Here is a 25862-nt window from a genome sequence, read left to right on the forward strand (position 1 = left end):
CTTTCCTTTCCTTCTTCCTTTACTAAAGAACCTTAATAAGCATCCTCTCATTTATCTATGTTGTGTTTTCTCACATTTTTAGGCACTATCAACATCAAGATTAAGTAATAATACCCCAAACTAGATTCTCTTCACTGGCTGCTTCCAACCCATCTGTGTTTCAGGTTCCCTCACTGAAAGCTCACTGGGAAGGACGATAAAGACCAAACCTAGCTGATGTACCTGACCGCTTGAAAGAAAGGGCTAAAGAAATGTCACCAATTTTTACAGGCATACTTGTCCTCTAGAATCCACCTCTGTTTCTAACATAAACCACCATTCATCTCACATGCCTCCTCCTGCTTCATGCGTGCCTCACCACAGGTGGAGAGGGACTCTGGAACTTCTTTTGATTGAGGACAAAAATTGGTCACCAGCCCAACATTTCCATAATTTCCTTTGTTGCTTTAATATCATTTCCTTTCACACACTCTGATCATTTTCAAAAGAAAACTATCCAAAACTTGCAGACGAAAAACTTGACCTAAGCACAGGACTTTTAGTTCAAGGCCAAGATCTTAAAGCCAAAATATAAGATTACCCCTCCCCTATTGTATTTTTAACCATTTTTAACCCAGGTCCCTTACATAGCTTCTCACACCATCTTCTATGTATGCCCCCAAAGACTGTAAGATTATGTTCTATTACTTGTACCACGAAAACAACATACTGAATATGATCTTCTGAATTGTACGTGACTTACGCAGATACACACACACACCGAGTCCCTTTAAGAATCACTGGCCTAAAGGCTTCAAAAGATAGTTCTATTACACATCAGCATTTGCAAGCTGCTACAATTTCAAATCTGCAAAGGATCTCCCCACCGACTCCCACTCTTTTTTTACGGATGTGGACCCTGAGACAACAGGAGCCCAAGAACTGGGTTGTCTGAGGCCACTCACCTGCTAGAAGTGGTCATGACAGAAACACTAATTTCCCTCCTGGAGAGGATGGAACATTCTTATCTTGAGTGTGGTGATGGTTTCAGAGATACATACATACATCAAGACTGATCAAACTGCATACTTTAAATACGTGCTGTTTAGTGTACTTCAATTATACCTCAATAGAGTTGACAAATGTGAACACAAACCAACACTACTTTCTTCACTCCCCCTCTACCATGCCGTCTCCTCAGATGGACCTACACAGAAGCATGGACCATAACCAACGCACGCACATCTTCTCAGCTTTACCCAGGGCAGGCAGCTATTGGTTCAGTTTACAAAGTAACCTCACAAGGAGGTGCTGGAGGTGGGCGTAGAGTCCGGAACACCCGTGGGGGCTCCAGCCCACAAGCTACCAGAGACAGCAGGACCATCTAGAGCCAGGCTCTCTTGCTCAGCCCCCACCTGGAATGATCTTGTCAGGAATCCCTTAAGCAGATCTGGATCACAAAGCAGTGTTTGCCTTCCCAACCAAGTCCACTGCCACACACCCAGACTTGAGCATCGGTCCTACCACATCGTCAGGGGCGCCTGAAGATGGGCCAAGATATGCATCCACCACTTGGGAGTTGGCTGGATGCACCACACAAATCCACTTGGTTTTTATCCTCTAGCCAACCTTAGCAATACAAATATGCCAAAAAATAAAATAAAAGAACAGTGTCCATAAAGAGAGTTCAGCACGCAGTACCCTAGGAAAGTCATAATAAAGAGCCCCATGGGAAAGCGAGTGCTAGGGCACATGCCAGGTCCACACCCAGCTCCCTGAGGACCTGCACCGAAGGAGCCACTCAGAGGGTCCTGGCAAGACTCACTCGCACAAATAAAGGCTCATACCAAGGCACTCTTCTGTGTCACTGCAGTCTGAGGACTCTGCTTAATTCTTTTTTTTTTTTTTTTTTTGTGAGGAGATCAGCCCTGTGCTAACATTTGCCAATCCTCTCTGTTTTTGCTGAGGAAGACTGGCCCTGGGCTAACATCCGTGCCCATCTTCCTCCACTTTATATGGGAAGCCGCCACAGCATGGCTTGCCAAGCAGTGCGTCGGTGCGCCCCGGGGATCCGAACCAGCGAACCCCGGGCCGCCGCATCGGTGCACCCTTGGGATCTGAACCGGCGAACCCCGGGCCGCCGCAGCCAAACACGCGCACTTAACCACTTGCGCCACCGGGCCAGCCCCTTTAATTCTTTTATACCCCTACCCCACAATGAATTCTTCTCCGTGGGCAGAGTATGCTCCATACTCAATCAATTCTACTTAGAGACAGACTCCTGGCTTGTGATCTTCAACAAGTCTTTGGCCCTTATTAATTGACTATGCAAGATACAAAAGAAAACACTGTTGTTTTGTTTTCCATAGAAGATAAGACAAAACTCACTTTCCTAACATTCTAAAAAATCTATGTATGTAATGACCATCTACTTCATCATCTTTACCATTATGACATGACATTTTAGGGATAAACCAAAGGACAAATTTGGGAATGTTCATAGCTGTTAAATTAACACTATAAAAGAGATCCGAATAAAAACAATTATTCAAAGAGTCTAAAGGTTAGCTGAACACCTGCAGTTGCTTCGGAATTCTCTTTACCTTCTTCAATATGCTTCATTCCTTAAAGAGCTATTTTAAAACTAAACTTCCCCTTTACTGCAAATGACACTCTGACTATGGCAGCATTTTTGGTAACGCACCAGCTATACTGAACAGCATGCTCAGTCTGTAAATTTCACAAGTTGTAATTGGCCTGGTTAAGTTCCTCTTCTGGGTGGGTCTTGCTTTCAGACTGTTCAAAGAAGATTCTTATGTGCTATTTACTAGTCTTATCATACCAAGTAATATTTACACATTCCCGCCTGTAGCGGCAAAATCAGGCCATGTCACCTGTGCATGGACACCACGGGCCAGTCAGCTCACGTGGTGGGGAACTTCTCATTTACAATTCTTCCTGCAGTGGAAAAGTCCCAAACTCAATGTAAAAGATGGAACTGCAGGACACTAGGGGACAACCAATTTCTCCAGCCAAAGAGGCCCAAATCAGGACACAAAAAAGTCCACACCCTACCCTCCTCCTTCAGAATGCTGGGGCCCTGGAACCTCCCACCTGGCACCAGAGTCACCCTGGTTGGCTGACCGACCTTTGGAGCCCAACTCTTATCTTCAGCAGTAAACCTGCCCCCTTCTGCACACTACCTGAATGGCAGGTATGTCCTGGCAGAGGTCCTCAAGCCTCAGACCTCCTAGCCTGGTGATGATTTGTCTCTGAACATCTCTCCCACTGCTACCCTCTCCCCTGCCTTCATCCGCTTACCCAGCAGGGAATCCTCTGCACAAGGCAGGCGAGCATCCTCCCTGTTCCTCAACAACACCCTGCTCATTTCTGGAAGATTCTGCTCAATGTGATAGTCAGGTCTGAAATGCCCTGGTTCCCTTCGCCACCTAATCCTGCTCCTTCCCTAGGGTAACAGATTCCGACCCAGATTTCCAACATCCCCTCCAAGAAGCCTTCTCAGGCCCCTCCGATCCATCCTGACCCCACTCCAGCGCTGGAGGGAATGCAGAGGGGGGCGGGCCCAATCCCCTCATGTGACAGATGAGGAAACTGAGCCCCAGGGAGAAGAGGGCCACACCCAAGATTACACACCCGCAGAGCCAGGTCTAGAATCCAAGACTCGGCTGTACTGATCTTTCCAAGATGCCCTCCCCGTCTCCTCTCCTCGGGCCAGCAAAACCCTTCAAACTAGCCGTGCCCACCCCCAACCCCCATCGTGGGGAAGCTGCGAGCACGCCGGCTAGGCGGGAGTGTCCCCCCACCTCGCCCTCCCGGCCTAGCCTGATCCCCAAGGCAGTCCCGAGTCGGACCGCCCGCGTCCGAGCCCCGCTTCCTCCGGCCCCGTCGGGCTGGTGACCTTGGCCCAGCACTCGCGCTCCGTTTCCTCTGGACAATGCGGCCAGCAGCTCCCCGCGACGGCGGCGTGAGGCCGTGTGTACCCGGCATCACGGTCGGGGGGGCGGGGGAGGGGGGGCTGTCCCAGCGCCCTGCAGCGCCCGGCCCGGCCCTTCCCATTCCTGCCGCCCGACCCCGCGCCCCCCGCCTGCGCCCTGCGGCGTCCGCCCGCGGGCCCCCGGCGCCCGGTCCTGAGGGGCGGCACGGCCTGAGGCGGCCTCGGCGCCGCCCGCCCTCCACCCGCCCGGTGCACCGGCGCCGCGGGAGCCCCTCGCCCGCGCAGGGCCGCGCCCTCCTCACCTGGGCACCCCGAGACAGGCGAGGCGGGCCCGGCGCCCAACACCATGCCCGGCCGGCCGGCGGCGGCAAGACGCGGCCCCTCACAGCCGCACCGGCTCCGGGCGGCAGGACCGGAAGTGGCGGGGCGGGGACTCGGCCGCTCTCGCCCGCAGCGGCCGCGACTGCAGCTGGCGCTTTAAAAAAAAAATTCAAAGCGCCGAAGAACTTTATTTGGAACTTGACGCGCGAACAGCGCTGTGCGCGGGCTGCGGCTGGGCTGGGAAGCAGGCTGCTCGGACCTCGCTGATTGGCAGAGGGCGCGGCCGGGGGCGGGCGCGGATCTCGCGGCCCTCGCTGATTGGCGAGTGGCGGCCGGGAGCCGGTCTCCCATCTGTTCCGGAGCCTGCGCGCCGCGGCCTCGGGGGTTCTGTGCGGCGTTCCTGCCTCCATTCAGTTGGTCGTGCGTTGACACTGGGCCTGGGGCTCGGAGGATCCCTGTGCGGCCTGGCCTGGAGGAGCGGCCAGGCCGGAACTAACCGCCTCGGCGGATGGGGCGTCTTCTGTGTGCCCAGCGCAGTGCCGAGGATGCGGAGGACCGGGCTGCCCCACAGCCGGCAGGGTAGGGGCCGGGAGCAGGGGCGGCCAGACGTGCCAACAGCCGCCAACCCCCCGGGTGCCTCGGCCGAGCTCGCAGAGGAGTGGGTGGGCCTTTCCTGTCTTTGTCTTAATGGTTTTTATTCCTGTTTCATCTCTTTCACATTGGTAAAGTACTTACTCTAAAAATCTGTTTCAAATTGTTGTATTTCCAGCTTGTTGAGTACGAATTCTCACGTCCATTTGTGTCCCAGTGTGGTTGGTAATAGGCGCTGGGCGGGGGAGGGGGCGGGGGGGGCAGCAGGTCGGGCAGGGCTCCTGGAGGAGTGGGCCATCTGAAAGATGAGGTTCACTTCGTGGACCAAGAAGTTAGAATCTTATTTACAGAAGGCCCATTGAAAGGTTTTAAACAGTGGAGTACCAATATCAAGTTTTCTTTCTAAAAGAAGCTCTGGCTCTGAGGCAGTGGGAGCCAGGCAGTGAGGAGACTGGAGTCAGGAAGACCGGTGAAGAACACACAACTCATGGTATCCCTTCTGTTTGGGAATGATTTCCTCCTTCTTCACCTGGCTAACTTGAGTTTTCCCAAGCTTAGACACCACTTGTCAGAGAGGCCCCAGAGACTGGGAGGTGCAGGTGCCCCTCTGTGACTTTACTGGAGCCCTGTGCTCCCCCCGCCCCCCTACCATTTCCCTAAGCTCAGCTCCCCAGGCCCTCCTCTGCTGTGTTCTCCCTCCTTCTACTCCCCCTCCCCCCATCCTGGCACATAACAGGTGGACATAACACATCTGCTGGATAAGTATTGCATGAGCTATTGCAGGAGACCTGGCAAGAGAAAATAAGGCCTTGAAGCAAGGCGGCAGGTGAAGGAAGGACTGGAATGGCTTGAGTACTCATCTTATTCACTGGGAACACTGTCTACAGGATGGGCTGCACCACACAGTGGGCCACAGCTCACCGTTGTGGATATATAAAGCCATTTCTAGCTCCATTTCATGAGGCTGCCTCATGTCTTCACCTGAGGCTGATTTAGGGTTTACTAGATTATTAATTCATGTAATCCTTACAACAACCTCTTGAAACGGGTATTTTATTATCCCCATTTTAAAGATAAGGAAGTAGTCTGCCCAATATGGCAGCTAGGATTTGCCCTCAACTGGTGCACCACGCCCCTTAGGCAGCTGGCGGTGCCAGCAGCCAGGTAAAGGGCAAAGTTGGCCCTCCTGCTTCCTGCAGTAGCAATTGGTTTTCATCCCGGGCTCCTTCAGAAACAGAACTTTCACTAGCTTAAGCACAAAAGATTTAGAAGGCTGGGTATGCTCACAGAACCTAAAGAAGGTCAGCTCTAGGAACCGGGGAACCTGGCCTGTCGCTCTCAGTGGCTCCAAGAGTCTTGGCCTCTGGGGGCTAGCCTTGTCCTCCCAGATGCCTCCTTGGAGCTGGGGCCTGACCTCAAACACATCTTTACAATCCAGGCCATAGAAGGGGCTGCCCCTTCCCTCCCACTTTCACATTCACTGGGAGGGATTGGCTGGGCTTTGGAGGATCACGTGCCCACCGTGCATGTGTGTGTGTGTGTGTGTGTGTGTGTGTGCACACGGCATTGTGTATGGGAGGAAGGGTAGAGGTTCAATTGTGAGTCTCTCAGAGAGGTGCTGGTGCCAGAGGAAGAGCAGGTAGAGACAGTTCACCAGGTGTCCTTCCTACCTCCTCCACGCCTACCCCAAGAAGTTCAACCCAAGGCTTCCAGCTGGGCCGTGGAAGGGGAGATATCCCCTCTCTGTTTTCAGCCAGGCCTGCCTCTGGACACAACTGCACAGGCTGTCTCAGAGGCTGTCCGGCCTGGTCCGGGGCTCCCTGACCTGGATGACATGGTACCACCAAGCCAGGGCCCTGGATAATCTTCAGCCTGAGGCAGCCTGCCAGCTGAGTGACAATGCCTAGTGCAAGGGCTTGGTTGCCTGCTGGGTTAGGGTAGGGCCTCCTAGGCAGGAAAAGTGACCTCTGCCAGGAAAGCCAGGGGAGGGACACCTTCCTTAGCCATCCACTCCGCTCTTCCCTCCTGCACTCACTATGGATGGAGCAGAGATCTTCCACATCAGTGGCACCCCATTGGGTAGACATTCCTGGCTCTGTGTTTCAGTGGAGAATTGCCCCGAGAGGTAAAACCTGCAGCCTGGGTGAGCTGACATCAGAGCCAGGCCCACCAGGTCCACTTGTGCCACTCCCTCTGCCCCACACTGCCCTAGGCACTTCAAGCCTTCCCTGGGGCACGACCTTAGTGATGTTCCAAACTTGACCCCTTGCGTGAATTGGGAAACAGCCCTGGCGACACTAGATGGGGAGTAGATGTGGGTGGAAGGGTTCAACTCCGCCCTCAGCTGGTACCTGCTCTAACCTGTTCTTTGTCGTTCTAGGTTATTCCAGGACATGCATCCTGCCCTCCAGCCAGCCCCAGTTCTCCCGGGGAGCAAGGCCCAGGGCACTGGACAGCAGTGGACACACATAGGCCCTGTGTCCCTACGGGGTCTTCTGAAATCTATTTCAATAAGCAGGAACTATATGATGAGCACCTACCCGGTACTGAGTGTCAGAGGGTACAGAATATATAAAGCGCAGACCCTGCCCTCCAGAAGCATGAGCTCCCTGGGGAACTAGTACTCGGGAAGTCACTATAGAATGGGGGGTTCAGCTGTGACCCCTGAGGTGTGCTCCACATAGCGGAGATCAGAGTCTCCGCTGTCCCACCTGAATTGAGAGACTGCTGGCAGAAGGAGGGAGGGAGAATAGCTATGCTGACCATAGCCCTTGCCTTACAATTCATCTGGGGAGACTGAAAACTAATGTACAAAACCCAACGTGCTACTGGTGCTTTCTGGTGCTAAAAGTGGAAACAGGTCACGTTATTTTTAGGAAAAGCTTTATTGGGCCTTTCCTAGTGAAAGTGCTCTGGAGAGGGGAGGATGAGGCAAAGATGAGACCAGACAAAGAGTGGCTGGAAGTGGTTATGGGGAACAGGGGAGGTTGTCTTAACCAAGACCCATCGGCCCCCTGGTGACCCAGTCCTGGGATCCTCTGTGGTATCAGCGAGGGGGCAGACTCCTTGCCATTGGGGGGCTCAAATTATGGTGACGATGATGATGATGTAAGGGGCTACCCAGGCAACAATTAGATTCTAAGTAATGTGACTTTAATTACATATCTGGTATAATTAACTTTTGACTGCTGTTTTAACTGGCCCCCAGGGAAAACATCATGTGTCCTTTTATTCCTTTAAAAAATAATAAAATGGGCCATGACAGCTATTCTGGAAAAGGACTGAATCAGAGTGGTCTTTTAAATATTATAGGATTCAGATTTTCATCATTCACCCTAAAGCAGTGCTGGGCACATTTTAACAAGGGCTGTGCATTGTTTTGTTTTTGTTTTTGTTTCTTTTTTTTTTTTTTTTGGTGAGAAAGATTAGCCCTGAGCTAACATCTATTGCCAATCCTCCTCTTTTTACCGAGGAAGATGGGCCCTGGGCTAACATCTATGCCCATCTTCCACTATTTTATATGGAACGCCGCCACAGCATGGCCTGACAAGCAGTGCGTCGGTCCACACCCAGGATCCAAACCTGTGGACCCCGGGCTGCTGCAGCAGAGCCTGCAAACTTAACTGCTACGCCACGTGGGTGGCCCCAGGACTGTGCATTGTAACTGGAATGGGGACATCGTACAGTCAGATTGTAAGTCACCCCTGGGGTCTCAGTGCCCCTTCCTGCAGGCTGCACCTCTGTGACTCTTCCCTCTTCCAGGCTGCCCATCAGATCTGGCCCCAGAGCTGACAGAGCTCTGAGAGAAGCTGCCTTCCTCCAGAGCCTCTTGCTTTCACTTGCAGAAATGTATTAAAATCACCTGCCTTTGTCACACTCTCTCCTGTTTTGCGTTGCATATTCTTTTGTATTGGTCACTAACTGAGGTCAGTTCGTATTTTCAGGTGTTTCTATGCTGCTGATGAAAAGTGCAGCCTTTTATAGTCCAGTTCTGGTAGAGGACTTAAATAGTAGGAGAGTCTGTGTGTGCGTGTAGGACCGTATATGGTAGGCTGAATAATATAGTCCTCTAAAGACGTCCTTGTCCTAATTTCTGGAACCTGTGAATATGTTACTTTACATGGTAAAATGGACTTTGCAGATATGACTAGGTTAAGGATTTTGAGATGAAGAGTGCAATGGACTGAATGTGTCCCCCTAAAATTTGTATATTGAAATCCTAGCCCCCAATGTGATGGTGTTAGGACGTGGGGCCTTTGGGAAGTGATTAGGTCAGGAGGGCAGAGCCCTCATGAATGAGATTAGTATCTTTATAAAAGAGGCCTGAGAAAGCTCCCCCGCCCCTTCTGCCATGTGAGATGTTACCGGATACACACCCAGGTTCTTTACCCACCACACAAGAGGGGCCAAATAAAACTAGAACAACAGGCTTATGGCAAGGAAAGAGTTTTCATTTTGGGTGACATCAGCCCGGAGACGAGAGCTCTCAAATTTGTCCCATCTCCCTGAAAGTTGGGAGGCAAGGGGTTTTAAAGGTTGTGAGGGATGTGGCTGCTGGTAGGGAGGGGGAGCCTGTGGCCTTGCTGGTCAGCGCTTTCCCACCAGCCTGCCTTTGACCTTGTGAGGCTGCTTGCAGGGAGGAGGATGGTGGATAAGGAAATTGCAGGTGGGTGTCCTTCAACTGTCTCCGTCTTGGTGGTGGATGGTGGATTCTGGTGGTGGATGGTGGATTGTGGATTCTGGTGCCAGGAAGCCAAGGAGTTGAGGTCTGAGAAGCTTTAGCTGCTTGATGTCAATTTCCCTGTAACAAACCTCAAGAACTGGTAATTAGCCAAAACATCAGTGTGAGCCCAGCTTGAAGCCATCTGGGCTTTTAACAATTAGTAACTTCTATTTGTCTTGTGAAGTTCAGGGATACAAAAAAAAAAACAGTAGTTACATATGAATGTAACTTAGAGAAGAAGGGAAAGACGATGAGTGCTTTTGGTTTTAACCCCATATATTCTGGGTTTAATGTAGGGGAACTGATATCAGGCCGGTATCAAAGACACAGAGAAGACGGCAGTCTAGAACAAAGAAGTGGGCTCTTACCAGAAACTCAGTCTGCAGCATCTTGATCTTGGACTTCCAGCCCCTAGAACTGTGAGAAATAAATTTTTTTTGTTTATAAACCACCCAGTGTATGGTATTTTGTTATAGCAGCCCAAATGGACTAAAACAGGGGAATTATCTTGGATTATCCAGGTGGGCCTGTTGTAATCACCAGGGTCCTTATAGGAGGGAGGCAGGAGATCAGAGCCAGGAGTAGATGTGACGATGGAAGTAAGAGGTTGCAATGATGCCAGGAAGGGGCCTGAGCCAAGGAATGCAGGCAGCCTCTAGAAACTGAAAGAGGCAAAGAAACATGCTCCCCGAAGCCTCCAGAAGGAACATCTGGCCCTGCGGACATCTGATTTTGGATTTCTGACTTCTGGAACTGCAAGAGGATACGTGGATGTCTTGAGCCACGTTGGTTAGGGCAGCCACAGGAAGCTAATTCACCTTTTCTCCCAGGAAGCATCCCTGGGGAAGGGCTACTGGTGGCTGCAGGGACAGCCTGGGATCTGGGCATTTGAGAGGCCTCGGTGGGGGGTAGATGCGGTGCCATCAGCTGAGGGCTCGACATGGCACGTTGACAGGGATGCAGGATGCTGGACCCACGCTTGCAGTGAAGTACTGCTGCCCGTGTTTTATATTTTTTGTGGTACCTATAGTTTTTGTTGCTCTAGGTATCTCATGGTCCACTTCAGTGAGTGCTGTGGGCAAGATGCCACAAAACACTGTTTTCCTGTAAAAAAAAAAACATGATTGAAAGTGTATATGCACTAAAGTTTATGTAAATGTTTCAGTGAACAAGGCAGGAACATGATCAGGGGTGACCATCCCATGTTCCGAGCATTTATAACAGTCCAGGATGGTGTCCATGATCTGCATTTTAGGCAGCAGCCCCCGGGGACCACACTGGGGTCATCCAAGGCAACCACTTGGCCAGTCAAGGCATTCCCACCTCCAGGTAGAGACACCCCTCCCCCTGCAGCCATAGCTCGCTCTCTGTCTGGAGACTGGAGTGAAGAGCCAAGATTCCAGTGACTGCTTTCCAGACCCTCATGACTAAAGTCCTACTCCCGAACTCTGGTGACTACGATGCTGTGGCGCCTATTTGTGAAGAGGAGGAGCTGCCGTTCAGAGTAGACCTGGGCCACTGCTTGCTCTACTGGCATCAGGAGACCCAGCACAACCCCTTAGGAAGGCAATAAAAGTCCTAAAAGCCTTCCTGTCTTTTGACCCAGTAATTCTCTTCTAGGGATTGGCCTGAGGAAGTAATCCAAAAGCAGAAAAAGCCCTGGCACAAATACATCCATTGTGTTATGCATAATGGAAGTTGGAAGCAACCTCATGCTCAGTAGTAGGGGAATGGTTAACTAAATTACCATTCATTTACTTACAGGAACATTACGCAGCAATTAAGCCTGATCATTATGCAGATTATGTGGAACCATGAACCTACTTATTAAATTAAGTGAAACAAGCAACATTCAAATTGTATAAATTCAATGACTACAATTCTGAAAAAGACAAATATATGGGCAGAGACCAAAAGTAAATAAATAAAATTGAGTATAACTTCTGTGTCAAGCTGGTAGGATTTTGAGTGAATTTCCCTCTTTTTAAAATACTTTCATTTATTTTGTTTATATATTCATGGCAATACAAAGGTCTCTTTTACACAACTGATCCTTAACTTGGAGCACAGGTCTCATGTCAAATAAATAATTGTATTGCTGCTACTCACTAGAGAAATAAATGTGGAGAAGCGTAAAGCTTCCCTGGAAAGACTGTTTAAAAAACAGGCAATCCGGGCCGGCCCCATGGCTTAGCAGTTAAGTGTGCGTGCTCCACTGCTGGCGGCCCGGGTTCGGATCCCGGGCGCGCACTGACGCACCACTTCTCCGGCCATGCTGAGGCCGTGTCCCACATACAGCAACTAGAAGGATGTGCAACTATGACATACAACTATCTACTGGGGCTTTGGGGGGAAAATAAATAAATAAAATTATAAAAAACAGGCAATCCAAATCATGTTTCGAAAGCCTTTCTAAATTCCAAGAAGACAGACAAAATCATCTGGAAATAAATGATGACTATTGAAGATAATATATCAATTTAATATAAAATCCATGTGCTATACATCTAGGACATTCAGGTCTGTTCAGTGAAATTCTGTTTTGTTTTTTTTTTTGTGAGGAAGATCTGCCCAGAGCTAACATCTGATGCCAATCCTCCTGTTTTTTCTAAGCACGACTGGCCCTGAGCTAACATCCGTGCCCATCTTCCTCTACTTTATATGGGATGCCGCCACAGCATGGCTTGACAAGAGGTGCGTCGGTGCACGCCCGGGATCCGAACTGGCAAACCCCGGGGCCATCGCAGTGGAGTGCACGCACCCAACCGCTTGTGCCACCAGGCCGACCCCTGTTCGGTGAAATTCTGAACAGACATTTTCCACAGGAAAATACAGCCTGCTACTCGGCAGTCCCCAGACATCTTGCAGGGAAAGCAGACGCTACCTACAGCTGAGAGGCCTGGGAACGCCCCTGGGGAGCACTGCTGCGGGTCACAATGAAGACAGAGGATGGAGCAGCCACATGTGGTGGGATGAGGAAAGATTCAAAAATTTCTACCCTCACCATTATTACCTAATATTATTCTGGAAGTTCTGGTTAACTCAGTAAGGCACGCACCAGAAATAGAATATGATTATTAGAAAGGATGAGGCAACGCGAGCATTACATAATGAGACAATGTGATCAGCTCCCTAGAATATGCAAGAGGCGACTGAAAACTGCAAAGGGGAATAAAAGAGATGAACAAAGTGACTTGGTTAAAGAAAAAATCAACAAGTATATTTTCTGTACCAACAACAACCCATTAGAAGCCATCAAGAAACCCTTTTCACAATAGAGGGGAAAAGAAAGACGTGTAAAATGTTTAAATAACATTAATGGCAAATAGGCATGATCTGGAAAAAGAAAACTACAAACTTTAGGTCTCTCCAAATGTACATGTCTGGATCAGAGCAGAGTTCAAAGACATCGTCTGCTGCTGGAAGCCCACGTCCCGTGAAGGGACCGGCCAAGGACCTGAGTCCCAGAAAGGGCCAGATGTCTCGGAAGGCCCCGGGCCAGCCTCTGGAGGATGGTTCAGAGGCTGCACGGGATGCCAGGTGGGGAACAGGTTAGAATATCACACCATCACTGCTGTACTGTTTTCAGCGGCAACAGCCTGGAAGCCACCGAGGTCTCCACCCACAGGGCCCTGGGGAAATACGCGATGGGGCGTCAGGGAGTGAGTCTGGCCAGGTGCTCCTGAGAATGAGCAGACACACACTTCCTGGCATAGGAAAAGTGTCCATTGTATATAAAATGGAAAAATTAGTGGCAAGATAGCACGAATAGTAAAATGGCATTTGTGTAAAAATAGTCTGTTTAGATAGAGATCAGTTTACCAACTATTAGAAAATATTTAGAAGCATATTGTATTAATTTGTAGGGCTGCCAAAATAAAGTACTATAAATGGAGTGGCTTAAACAAAAGAAATGTATTGTCTCTCGGCTCCAAGGCTGGAAGCCCAAGATCAAGGTGTCGGCAGGGTTGGTTCCTTTAGGGCTGAGGGAGAATCTGTTCCAGGCCTCTCTCCTTGACTAATAGATGGCTATCTTCTTTCTGTGTCCCTTCAAGGGACCTTCTCCTCAATGTCCCCCTTTTATAAGGACACCAGACATACTGGATTAGGGCCACCCTAATGACCTCACTTTAACTTGATTATCTCTGTAAAAAGCCTATCTCCAAATAAGGTCACATTATGAGGTTCTGGGGGTTAGGACCTCCCATAACACATATACACCAATTGTTAACAGTTGCTCTGGGTGATAGGGTGGGTGGGGATGGGAACAATGGTCTTCTCACTTCACAGAACCCTGCACAGTTTTGATTTGTGTGTGTGTGGGAGGGAGGGAGAAGTCTAGAACCTTGTTCAAAACAGTGCCCATCAAGTGTTGAGAGAGCAGTGGGAGCTGCACTGCGCAAAAGGTCACTGGGGGGCTCCCCTCTCCCCTCACCTTCCAGATCCAGAAGCCACATGGGAGCCCTGTCTGTGAATGGTGGGAGCTGCAGCACCGCTGGGCTGGGGGCCCTTGGGCCCCCAATAAACTGGGGGAGCTGGCTGCACAGCAGCCCCTGGTCTCCTATGGGCATCTCAGAGAGACCTCTGGAAGTGGTCTGGGATGCTAAGGGTCTGAGACCAGGGCAATCCTGGGAGAGGCAGCCTCCTCCCCATCTCCATCTCCTGACGCTTGGCATCTGTCCACTCACAGGGGCCCGCCCTGTCTATGGCCATCAAGACGGAGGACAGCTAAGGGCACGCCAGTCCATTCTAAGAACGGCCTCCTCCTGCGCGGTTCTGCGCGAGCGAACCGTGGGAGCCGGGGCGTGGGGGCCGCAGAAGGCCCACTGGCTCGGAGGAAGAGGACAGGCCCGCTGGGCAGGGCTTGGTCCACAGCTTCCTGACCTCCGCCCCAGGGGGAAGCCGCTCGCCACTAGCTCCACCCGCACGAGGGCCGCCTCTCCGGGGACCACGCGGAGGCGCCGCCGGGCCCGGGCCAGGAAGAGTCTCCTTCCACAAGGGCGGCACCCGGGCGAGGTGCCAGCTCGCCAGGGCAGCCTGTGGGGACACGAAGGTGCGCCGGGGTCCCAGGCCGCCGCATCTACACAGGCGGGGCAGACGCGGGGCGATGCGGAAGTTGGGCGCAGGGTGGCGCCCCTTATCCGCGCTGCCTCCCGACCCCCAGCTCGGGCCTTGGATCCGGCCGGGCCGCCGGGGTCCATTCCCTCGGGAGCCTCCCGGCTCTGCGCGGCCCGGAGGGCCCCGGTGACCCCGCCGCAGACGCCGTACTCCCCTGGGGCACGGGGCGCGCGGGGACCCGGGACGTGCGGCTACTCCGGACTAGGGGACACGGGGCGCGGTGTTACTGGGGCGTGGGGACCCGAAGCGGCGTGGTGGGGGCACCGCCCGGCCGCTGACCCCGCAGGGACCCCCTTCTCAGGCGCCCTCCGGACGGTGAGCGCAGTGGCCCCGCCCTGGGTCCACGCAGGGAGTGGCCCCGACACCGCAATTTTGCAAAGCCTCGCAGCCGGAGCCGCCTAGGTGGAACCGCACTGGGGGGCCTCGGGCCGTGGCTCCAAGGGTGGGCCCGCGCCTGTCCCGCGCAGGGCGGGGCCCGCAGGGCAAACAGCACCGCCCAGGCCGCTGTTCCCTAATCCCCCGTCCCTGCCCAGCCCCGAGAGCTGTGACTGCGTCCTCCTGGCACTGGCAGCCGGCAGTGCCTGGCCTCCCAGGGACGGGAGGAGCTGGCTGCAGGGCAGCCTGCAGGGGGCATCTCAGAGAAGCCATGGAGGAGCAAAGCCGAGGAAAATTAGTGAGGGGAGACGCTTTATACACAGTTGGGGGAGGGGGGACTTTCTCACCCGCGCTCCCACGGTCGCTCAACCACCTCAAATAAGAGATTGCAAAGGAGTTTAGATTCCAGGTGGATTGCAGATCTAAATGTGCTAGGGAAAGCAATAAGCTTTTAGAAGAACTCAGATTACTTTCCTCGGAGAAGGCCAAAGATTCCTGAAACAGAACACAAAAAGCGCTAACCATAAAGGACAAAAGGATACTTTGGACCACATTAAAATTTAGAATTTCTCTTCATCAAATGACACCATTAAGACAGTAAAAAGACAAGGCATAGAGTGGAAGAAGATGTTTGCAATATGTATATCCCACCAAGGATTCATATTCAGAACCTATAAAGACTATAAATCAACAAGAAAAGGCAGGAATTCCCAAAGAAAAACCAACCAAAGACACGGGCAGGCACTGCACAAAAGAGATGATCCAAATGACAAGAAGCATACGAAACCTGCCCCTCCTCACTGGTCATCAGGGAAAGGCCAATAGAAACCAGTGTGACATCTCTTCACACCTGTCAGAATGGCTAAAAGGAAAAGGATGGGAGATGCGAAGTGATGCCAAGGACGTGGAGCAACCGCAGCCCTCCTACACGGCTGGTGGGAGTGAAAATTGGTACATCGGCTTTGGAAAATAGGTGGTGTCTCCCGAGTTGAACAAATGCTCGCCATACAACCCAGCAATTTCACTCTTAAGGATACACACATATGTTCACCCAAAAAAAAAAAAAAAAGGTACTTATCATTCCACAACTTGGTTTTTTAACTTAATACCATGTTTTTGAAATCTATTCATATTGATGTATAGAGATCCATGGTATTCATTTTAATAGGTGCATATGTTGTTCCTTCATAAGACTATTTCACAATTGTTTATCTCGTTTCTTATTGCCGGACATTTAGGTTGCTTCCAGTTATTTGTCAATACAAACAGTGCTGCAGTAAACACTCTGGTAGCAGCACCTGGAGCACAGGTGAGGTGTTTCTCCACAGCCTGCCCCTGGAAGTTCAATTGCCAGCTGGTGGAGTTCACACATTTTCAGCTTTGCTAGAATTGCCAAATTGGTCTTCCAAGTGGTCACGCTATTCAATATGCCTACAAGCAGTATATGAGATCTTGCATTTCCCTCTAATCTCCTGGCATTGACAGACTTGGTGATTTTTGCAATGTGATGGGTGTGAAATGGTCTCTCACTGTGCTTTTAATTTGCATTTCCCTGAATGGTGAGTTTGTGCATCTCTTCTCACACCTATTGGCCATTCAGAGTTTTCCTTCTGGGAATGGCCTCTTCATATCCTTTGCCCATTTTTCTATTGCATTGTTTTTTCCTTATTGATTTGTAGAAATTCTTTATACATTCTGGAACAAATCCTGTGTCTAATACATAAGATATATTACACGTGGTGCAAAGTCTTCTCCTGCTCAGTGGCTTGTTAATGCTTTGTTTACGGTTTCTTTTGTCATACAGAAGTTTTCAAAGTTGATGTTGTCGAATTCATCAGTCTTTTTTTTTTTTATGAGTTGGGGTTTTTTTCACTAACAACTCCTCTTCCCTGAGATTGTAAAAAATATTCTCCTGTATTGTTTTCTAATAGTTTTACAGTTTGTAATATTCGAACGTTTAATCCTTTAATTCAACTGGCATTTACTTTGGGGTATGGCGGTAGGTAGGAATCCAATTGCATTTTTTTCTATACAGAAAACCAATTTTATTCCAATGGCATTTTATTGAGCTGTCAGTTCTTTCCCCACTGAAGTGTAACGTCATGTCAACCATATGTCAGGTTCCCAAATGTGTTTGGGCCTGTTTCTGGACTCTAGTGTGTCCCACTGAGCTATTTCTCTGTCCTTCCACCAATACCACCCTGTTCTCATTGTTATAGTTTTATAATAGATCTTGATCTCAGGTAGCACAAATCCCCTTTCATCATCCTTTTTTTTTTACTTCCAGAAATGGCTTAGCTGTTCTAAGATCTTTACTCTTCCATATGAATTTTAGGATCAGTTTTTCTAGTTTGTTTTGGATTTTTATTGGATTTGAATTGAATCACATACCTTATCTTGACTTAAGAAAACAATTAAATTTTTTTTGGAAAAAAGGTTTTCTACTCCAGGGCAGATCCAGGTTTTGGGGGTCTAAGGCTTGATATACAGATGGAGTGCCCTCTTTAAGAAAGACTATACGCAGTTATATAAAGTTAGTATACAAAGAATACTCAAAGAATACACAGAGATGAAGGTGAATATTTATTTAGAGTGAGAAAATAAATAATAAATTCTACAAATATAACAAAACCCAGAAAAAAATGATCACATCTGTATATTTAAAATGTAATATAAACTAAAATTGTAAGTATATATAATATGCGACATATCTTTTAATGTTTTTTTCATGTTTGTGGTATTTGTGATTTACTTTCTCATTCTAAATAATATTTACTTTCATCCCTAACTTTGTAGTCATAATTGAGTATACTTCTTAAAAAGGACCTCCCGACTATATAATAAAATAAAGTTTCTGTAGCCATTGTGGTAGGCAGAATAATGTCCCCCTCCCCACCACCACCAAGATGTCCACGTCCTAATCCCTGAAACCTGTGAACATGTTACTTCACATGGTAAAAGGTATTTTGCAGATTAAGGGAAAGATTTTGAAATGGGGCAATTATCCTGGATTAGTTGGTGGGCCCTGAATGTAATCACAAGGGTCCTTGTAAGAGAGAGGCAGGACGGTCCAAGTCAGAGTGAGAGAGACGTGATGATGGAGGCAGAGGTCAGAGGGAGAAAGAGAGAGTGATTTGAAGATGCTACGCAGCTAGGTTAGAAGATGAAGGAAGGGGCCACTAGCCAAGAGATACAGGCAGCCTCTGAAAGCTGAAAAAGGCAAGGAAACTTATTTCCCCCTGAAGCTTCCAGAAGGAATGCAGCAGTGCCTGCACACACCTTGATTTTAGACTTCTCATCTCCAGAACTGTAAGAACATAAATGTGTGTTGTTTTAAGCCACCAGGTTTGTGGTCATTTGTTACAGCAGCAATAGCAAATGAATACAGCCTTGTGTCCGTATCTACATCTAGAACTAGTTCTTACACAAGCAGGATCACACTCTACGTAAGCTTGGCAGCTTGCTTTTTTCCCCTTTTCTCCAGCCAACAACCGGTCCTTCAGGTCTTTCTATATGCACATGCCGAGCCGCCTCACTGTATTGAAGGCTGGCAGAGGCAGTGATGCTCACAAACACTGCTCCTGCTGCCCCATGTCCCAGCCCCCTGCAGGTAGGTGGGGCCCTGTGCCTAGTTATGGCTAATGGGCTGTGGGCAGAAGCGACGCGGGTAACTCTGATTTAGACAGAAGGGAGAGGGAGCTAGCTGTCTGATTTAGTCTTCCAGGCCTAAGACTCATCGTCCCTAGAGGGTCTTTCAGCGGGGAGAGATGCAGAGCAGAGGAAGAGAGTGGTGGACAATGTTAGTTGCCTCTGCCAACATCCGTCCTTCTCTTCCTTCTCAGTAATGTAACCCCGATTTCTAGCTGGGCAAATTACATGGTCTCCATGACAGTAGGTGTGACCTTGTGTCTAAGTTCTGGGTGGGAGGGTGACTTAGGTGAGAGGAGGCTCCCTCTGTCCTCCCCAACTCGGGCTCTCTGAAGTGAATCAGAGAAGCATGCATTTGAGAGTCTGAAAGATTCTCTTTATCCATCACTTGGCTTAATTGAGGCAGTAGTGGGGGGGCCCCTTCTTTATCAGCATTCCAAGTCTTTCCCTGTACCAGAACCCTCCACCCATGCCCACAACCCCGCATCCCCACCCGCCTAATGCACAGCTGCCTTGCATACTTGTTCTGTGCATGCTCTATTACTCCATAACATTAGCTGGGGGAGAGGGGAGGGTGGAGTTTCTGGGGGTTCAGAGGACTGGGCATGTGTATTGAAGGGCCCACAGTAACATGCAAACACCATCACGCTCCTCTCTGGACCATGCAGAGAATCCACATCCCATTCCCACTGTCCTGTCTTTGGTTCTGCTTTCCATTAATCCATGTAGTTCTAGTCAAGACTCTTTGGTAGCAACACACAGAAACCCACTCAAACTTGCTTTCAAACGTGGCATCTCATAACTAGGGGCAGATTGGGCAGGAAGCATCAGGATTCTAGAAGGCCTTCAGGGATGGAAGTTTCTGGGGGCCTGTGTGGTCTCTCGCAGCCCTGCCTCTCTACCACTCGCTCCCTCTCCATCAGGCTCCCTCTGCCTGTGTGAAGCCAGGGAATGTCTCCCTGCTCCCATGACCATCCACATGCCTGGTGGGCGCTGGGTCCCGAGAAAGAATGTGTCAGCCAAGAGGGGCCCTATCTATCCACTCAGTTTATTAAGCACATACCATGTGCCTGACTCGGTGCTAGGCTTTATCAACCATGCTGACGAAAGCACAAAGTTGGCCCTGCTCTCAGTTAAAGGCTTGGGGGCAGGCAGTTTACATGCTTAGAATCCGGGTAGTCCTAAAGGGAATCACAGACAACTAGAAGGGGCTGCATAAAGAATTCTTGGTTCAGGGGCCGGCCCTGTGGTTTTAAATGCGAGCGCTTTGCTGCTGGCGGCCCGGGTTCGGATCCTGGGTGCGCCCCCATGCACCACTTGTCAGGCCATGCTGTGGTGGCGTCCCATATAAAGTGGAGGAAGATGGGCACAGGTGTTAGCCCAGGGCCAGTCTTCCTCAGCAAAAAGAGGAGGATTGGCATGGATGTTAGCTCAGGGCTGATCTTCCTCACATACACAAAAAAGAATTCTTGGTCCAGAGGGGCCTTATTACCCACCATTACATGATTAGATTGGAAAGCAAAAGTCAGCTGATATGAAAATAAGCTCTGAAGAACAGTCCACTTATAAAATGAGCATCCTTTGCGCTTTTTTAAAACAAATATGGCAACTGACATGAGTGAAAATGGAGTAGGAACTCCGAAATTCCGCCCCTTCTAAAAAGCAACAAAAAATTGGTCAAAGTCAGAGTCAACTTTTTGGAACTCTGGAAATTAACCCAAGACTTGCAACAACTCAGGAAGTGCTTATCAAAAGGAGCAGCTGGATCCCAGTAAGAACAGTAAGAACTTGAGGGTGTCAGCTTACTCTAGCCCCATCCCCTGCTCCCAGCCCAGCATTAGCCTGTATACACAGACAATGGCCAGACCAGATATAAAAATAAAACTCTGACCCATGACCTGCAGCAGGCAGCCCAGGACACTAACCCCTTATCGACAATACACAACCCAGGAAGCCAGCCTGCTGAAGTCAGACTTGCTGGGAGCCAGATGCTATCTCTAGTAACAATCTAGGAAGCTAAACAATCACTTCTGTAACAATCTGCCTGAAACGGCCAGGACTGGATTAACAACTGACAGCTTCCCTAATTTCTGTCCCCATTTCTAGTTTAGGAGCAACCAGAGAAAGTCAAATATACTAACCAATCACCGGGGACGCCCCCTTCTAGGTAGCCCACCCATGGCTTCCCCAGGTCCACAGGCTCCCATCAGGGCACACCTGGAGCCTCCCTTTGTCTACCATAAAGCTCTCCCTCTCCTCTGCCCCCCTGCAAGTCTCTTGATGGTGGTGGACTCCCTTGCTATAGCAAGTTCTGGATAGCCTTTGCTCCACTCATTCAGTTGGTCTTTGTTGATTTACACAAAATAACAGCCCAGTTCCGGGCAGGAAGAAGAGCAGAGTTGTTATTAGTTAACCTGTCCGGTAACTCCCTGAAAGACCAACTCAAAAGACTTGTCTTTATTTCGCCTGACTTGGAACTCGACCAGTGCTGAAGCCACCATGCAGGGGGCGTTTGTGGAAAATGTTTACAGGCAAATGTTTTAGTTGTTGCTGCCTGAGGCAACAGATAGCAGTTTAGGCAAGCAATAGAGTAACTAAAAAGCTTGGTTCTTTTTACTGGAGAATGGTACTAGAAACAGATATCTGGGTGCTAAACATGCTCATTGCTACTGGGGTATTGTTTCTCTTAGACCCTCTCAGCTGACAGGAAAACACCATCTGTGTTTATACTAACCTGTGTCACATATCTAACCTGTAACATGTATCTATTACTGTTGTTATATGTAGCCATCCGTATCTAGATTAAACTAAGCCTCAGTCCATACTGATGTTTAATCTATCACACATGGATAATTCTAGCTTCCTCCTCTTGCTTGTATGTCAACTCCCATTCCAACAGTGAGACATGGAGCTTCCACCACCTGCCACCCATTTACCTAATTGTTCTATTCCCCTATCTTCGTATGGCAGAGTCGCAATTGTCAGCTCGCACCCCACGGCAAACAGCTGTCAACTAGAGCTCAGTGTTTATGTGCAGTTCCTTTGGCCTTGACTCTTACAGATGCCACTCAGTTCCAAAGTTGCTCAGGTCACACCTTATCCTCCACTCCCTTCAGTGAGGGCATTTCACACGTTTGTAATAGAGTTAGGTTTTCTTGTCTGAGTCTGCATTTCTTCCCGGGACCCCACAATCTCCTCAATGACAACATCTAGGAGGGCAATGGACTTCTGGATACTAACATGTGTCCTGCAATCTTGCTATAAACACTTACTTGTTCCAGGAGTCTTTTTGGCAATTCTTTGGGATTTTTTTATATAGACAATCATATTTTAAAGACATATATCTTTATATTATAATGTATAATTATACATGTTATAGTATTATAATATATAGTACAATACGATATTGTATTAATATAATATAATTTTATGTTACATATATTTTATTATAATTATAACTATTATATATATGTCTGTGTACATATATCTCAAGGCAAAAATCTTATATATTTACCTATGTCATTACTATTTCTGATGTTCTTCATTCCTTTGTGTAGATCCGTATATCCGACTGGTATAATATTTTTTTCTTTTATTTTTTGTGAGGAGATCAGCTCTGTGCTAACATTTGCCAATCCTCCTCTTTTTTTGCTGAGGAAGACTGGCCCTGAGCTAACATCCGTGCCCATCTTCCTCCACTTTATATGGGAAGCCGCCACAGCATGGCTTGCCAAGCAGTGCGTCGGTGCACGCCCGGGATCCAAACCGGCGAACCCCAGGCCGCCACAGCGGAGCGCACACACTTAACTGCTTGCGCCACCAGGCCAGCCCCCCAACTGGTATAATTTTTAATCTTCCTTTAACATTTCTTATAGCGTGGGTGTGCTGGTGATGAATTATTTCCATTTTTATATATCTGAAACATGTTTATTTTGCCTTCATTTTGAAGATATTTTCTCTGCATACAAAATTCTAGGTTGACAGGGTTTTTTCCTGTTTTTTAAAGATGTTGCTCCACTGTCTTCTCATTTGCATTGTTTCCGATGAGAAATTTGCCTTTGTCCATATCTTTGTTTCTCTGTATATAACATGTCTTTTTTTCTCTGGTTACTTTTAAGATTTTCTTTTTTTTATTTTAATAGGTTTCTTTTCTTTTTTTTTTTTTTTTTGAGGAAGATTGGCTCTGCACTAACATCTGTTGCCAACCTTCCTCTTTTTTTTTTTTCTCCCCAAAGCACCAGTACGTAGTTGTGTATCATAGTTGTAGAGTTGTAGCTCTTCTATATGGGATGCTGCCTCAGTATGGCTTGATGAGCAGTGAGTATGTCCACGCCCAGGATCTGAACCAGCAAACCCCAGGTCGGCAAAGTGGAATGTGCGAACTTAACTGCTATGCCACTAGGCTGGCCCCAAAGATTTTCTTTTTATCACTTGTTTTGAGCAATTTGATTATGATGTATGTTGCGTAGTTTTCTTCATATTTCTTGTAATTGGAGTTTGTGGGGATGCACGGATCTGTGGGTTTATAATCAAATTTGGAAACATTTTGGCCATTATTTCTTCAGATATTTTTTTCTGTGCTCTAGTCTCTCTTCTGGGACTCCAATTACACATGTATTAGGTGGTTAAAGTTGTCCCACAGCTCGCTGATGTTCATTTTTTAAAAATTCTCTTTTCTCTGTTTCATTTTGAATAGTTTCTGTTATGTCTTCAAGTTCACTAATCTTTATTCTGCAATGAGAAATCTGCCATCAGTCCCATTCAGTATATTTTCCACCTCCGACATTGTGGTTTACATCGCTAGAAGTTTGATTTGCATCTTTTAAAACATCTTCTATGTCACTACTTCACTTTTTGAACGTATGGAATCAGTTATATATCAGTCTGTGTCCAATAAGGATATAGAAAACACATGGTGATTTAAACAGGAAGTTTAATATAAAGGATTATTAGATTCTGATAAAAGCGTGATTATAAAATATAATAAAGCTCTACATGGTACCCTGGGACTGAGGGAGAGGGCTCAAGGAAGGACAAACATGGAAGGGGGACCCCTCCCCAAGCCTGGGGTTTGGCTCTCATTGGAGAAGTTGTTGGTGCAGCTCACTGGATGGCAGAGAAGTTTGCTGGTTTATCCTGGCTGGAGTTGCTCCCTGGTTACTGGGCTGGCAGGAAGCAGTCCTCCAGAGTTCAGGCTGGGAACTGGCCACCAGCTACCAACGCCCAGGCACACAGGCATGCAGAAGGAGTGGGGGCCTGGTGGCAACCCTTCAGGGTGCAGATGGATTCAGGTGAGCCATAGTCAGTGGCCAGGTGAGCAGATGAGCAGAATGAATCGAGGTGCTGGTGCAGGCAGGAGGCCTGGAGCGCATGGTGTCTGTGTCAGAAGGACCATGGGAAAGTTATCACCAGGTCAGGCTGCCAGGCTGTTGAGGGTCCGTGTGTTCTGGGCACATGCTGGGGGCAGAGCACCACCATATGTCCTCACACCCACCCCACTGACCCACCATACAGTAGCTGGACACACTAGTAGAGCCGTTCCTCTTGACTGTCCTTACAGCGCCTTCTACTGCAAAAAATTAACATCGTGCTCACTGTGAGGGGGAGGGCTTAAAGGAATTCACTCCACTACTGCGAGCACGTAGTAAAGGGTGAATTTGGAGCTGAGAGGCGATAAATTGATTACTGGCATCAGTTAAAATAACTTTCTAAACATTCTTGTCTACTAATTCTAACATCTGCGTCAACTCCCCATCAGTTTCAACTGATTGGTTTTTGTCCTCGTTTGGGGTCATATTTTCCTATTTCTTTGCATACCCGGTAAATTTCCCTTGGATGCCCAACACTGTGAGTTATACCTTATCCCATGGTGGCTCTTCGGTAAATATTCTGTAAATTTCTTTGAGCTTAGTTCCAGGATGCAGTGAAGTCGCTGGGAGACAGTTTGATTCTTTTGGGTCTTGCTTTTCAGATTTGTTAGGTTAGACCAGAGCAGTGCTCAGTTTAGGGCTAATTATTTCCACTACTGAGCAAACCCCTCTGTGCACTGTACCCCACATCCCACAAGTCATAAAATTTTTCCATTTGGCTGGTGGGCACAGGAGCTATTCCCAGGTCCATGTGAGCTCCAGGAGCTGCTCTCTCAATCCTTTGGGCTGTTTCCCCCTTAGGTAGTTCCCACACATGTGCTGAGCAGTGTTTTGCTGAATGCTCCGGAGATGTCCAGAGCTTTCTCTGTGCAGCCCTTACCTCTCCAGGACTCTGTTCCAACAACTCTAGCCAGCTGGGTTTCCATGGACCCTCAGCTCCATCTCCTCAACTCAAGGAGTCCACCAGGCTCTGCTTCAGTCCCCCTTCCTGTGCTGCAGCCTGGAAATGCCTTCTAGGCAGAGCTGGGCAATCGTAGGGCTCACCTCCTTGTTACCCACCTCTCAGAGATCACTGTCCTGTGTTGGCTGGAATGCAGTGTCTTGAAAACTACTGTTTCACATTTTTGTCTGGTTTTATTTGCTGCTGTTGTTCCAGGAGGCAGAGTAAATCTGGTTCCTGCTACTACATCTGGCCAGAGGCAGAAGTCTCCTGAGGTGCCCAACAAACCTCCAAATGGAAATGTTGAGAAGACAGTTAGCCATGCACATTTGGAGTTCAAGGAAGAAGTCCAGGATGGAAGAATAAATTTGGGAATCTTCAACAAACAGATGGTATTTAGATCCATGAGAGTGGCTAAGATCACCGTGGAGTGAGTGTGGATTGAGAAGGCAACCAAGGACCAAGCCTTGGGTCACTTCACAGTTTAGAAGGTGGTGAGATGGGGAGGGTCTGGTAAAGGAGATTGAGATGGAGTTGCCAGTGAAACAGGAGAAGAAACAAGAGGGTACCACACCATGAAAGCTTGAAAAGGAAAGTCTCCAAGGAGGTGAGGACTCGGCATTAACAGTCTCTGACTGTTAGACAAGTTAGATGACCTGACAACTGACCCCTGGGTCGGGCAACAGGGAAGTCGTTGGTGTCCTTGCTGGAGCTATTTCAGTGGAGTGGTGGGGATGAGAGCCTGCCTCATGTGGCTCCAAGAGAAAACACCGGGAAAGGAGTTGGAGGTAGCCGGTTTAGAAGATGCTTCCAAGGAATTTTACTCTAAAGGATAGTGGATGG

General features: G+C 48.7%; 1 protein-coding gene across 2 annotated transcripts in view; it reads right to left on the minus strand.

The window, feature by feature from the left end:
• UBE2F (ubiquitin conjugating enzyme E2 F (putative)) overlaps positions 1–4377 on the minus strand; it is a 56611-nt gene extending 52234 nt beyond the window's left edge. For both annotated transcript variants that reach the window (XM_087424638.1, XM_087424637.1), the window contains exon 1: positions 4237–4377. The gene's annotated coding sequence lies outside the window, so the exon portion shown is untranslated. The remainder of the gene's footprint in view (positions 1–4236) is intronic.
• Between the last annotated feature and the right edge of the window lie 21485 nt (positions 4378–25862).

Source organism: Ceratotherium simum, chromosome 37 (genome assembly GCF_057802395.1).
Source record: "Ceratotherium simum simum isolate JZ-2026a chromosome 37, ASM5780239v1, whole genome shotgun sequence".
Lineage (NCBI taxonomy): Eukaryota > Metazoa > Chordata > Mammalia > Perissodactyla > Rhinocerotidae > Ceratotherium > Ceratotherium simum.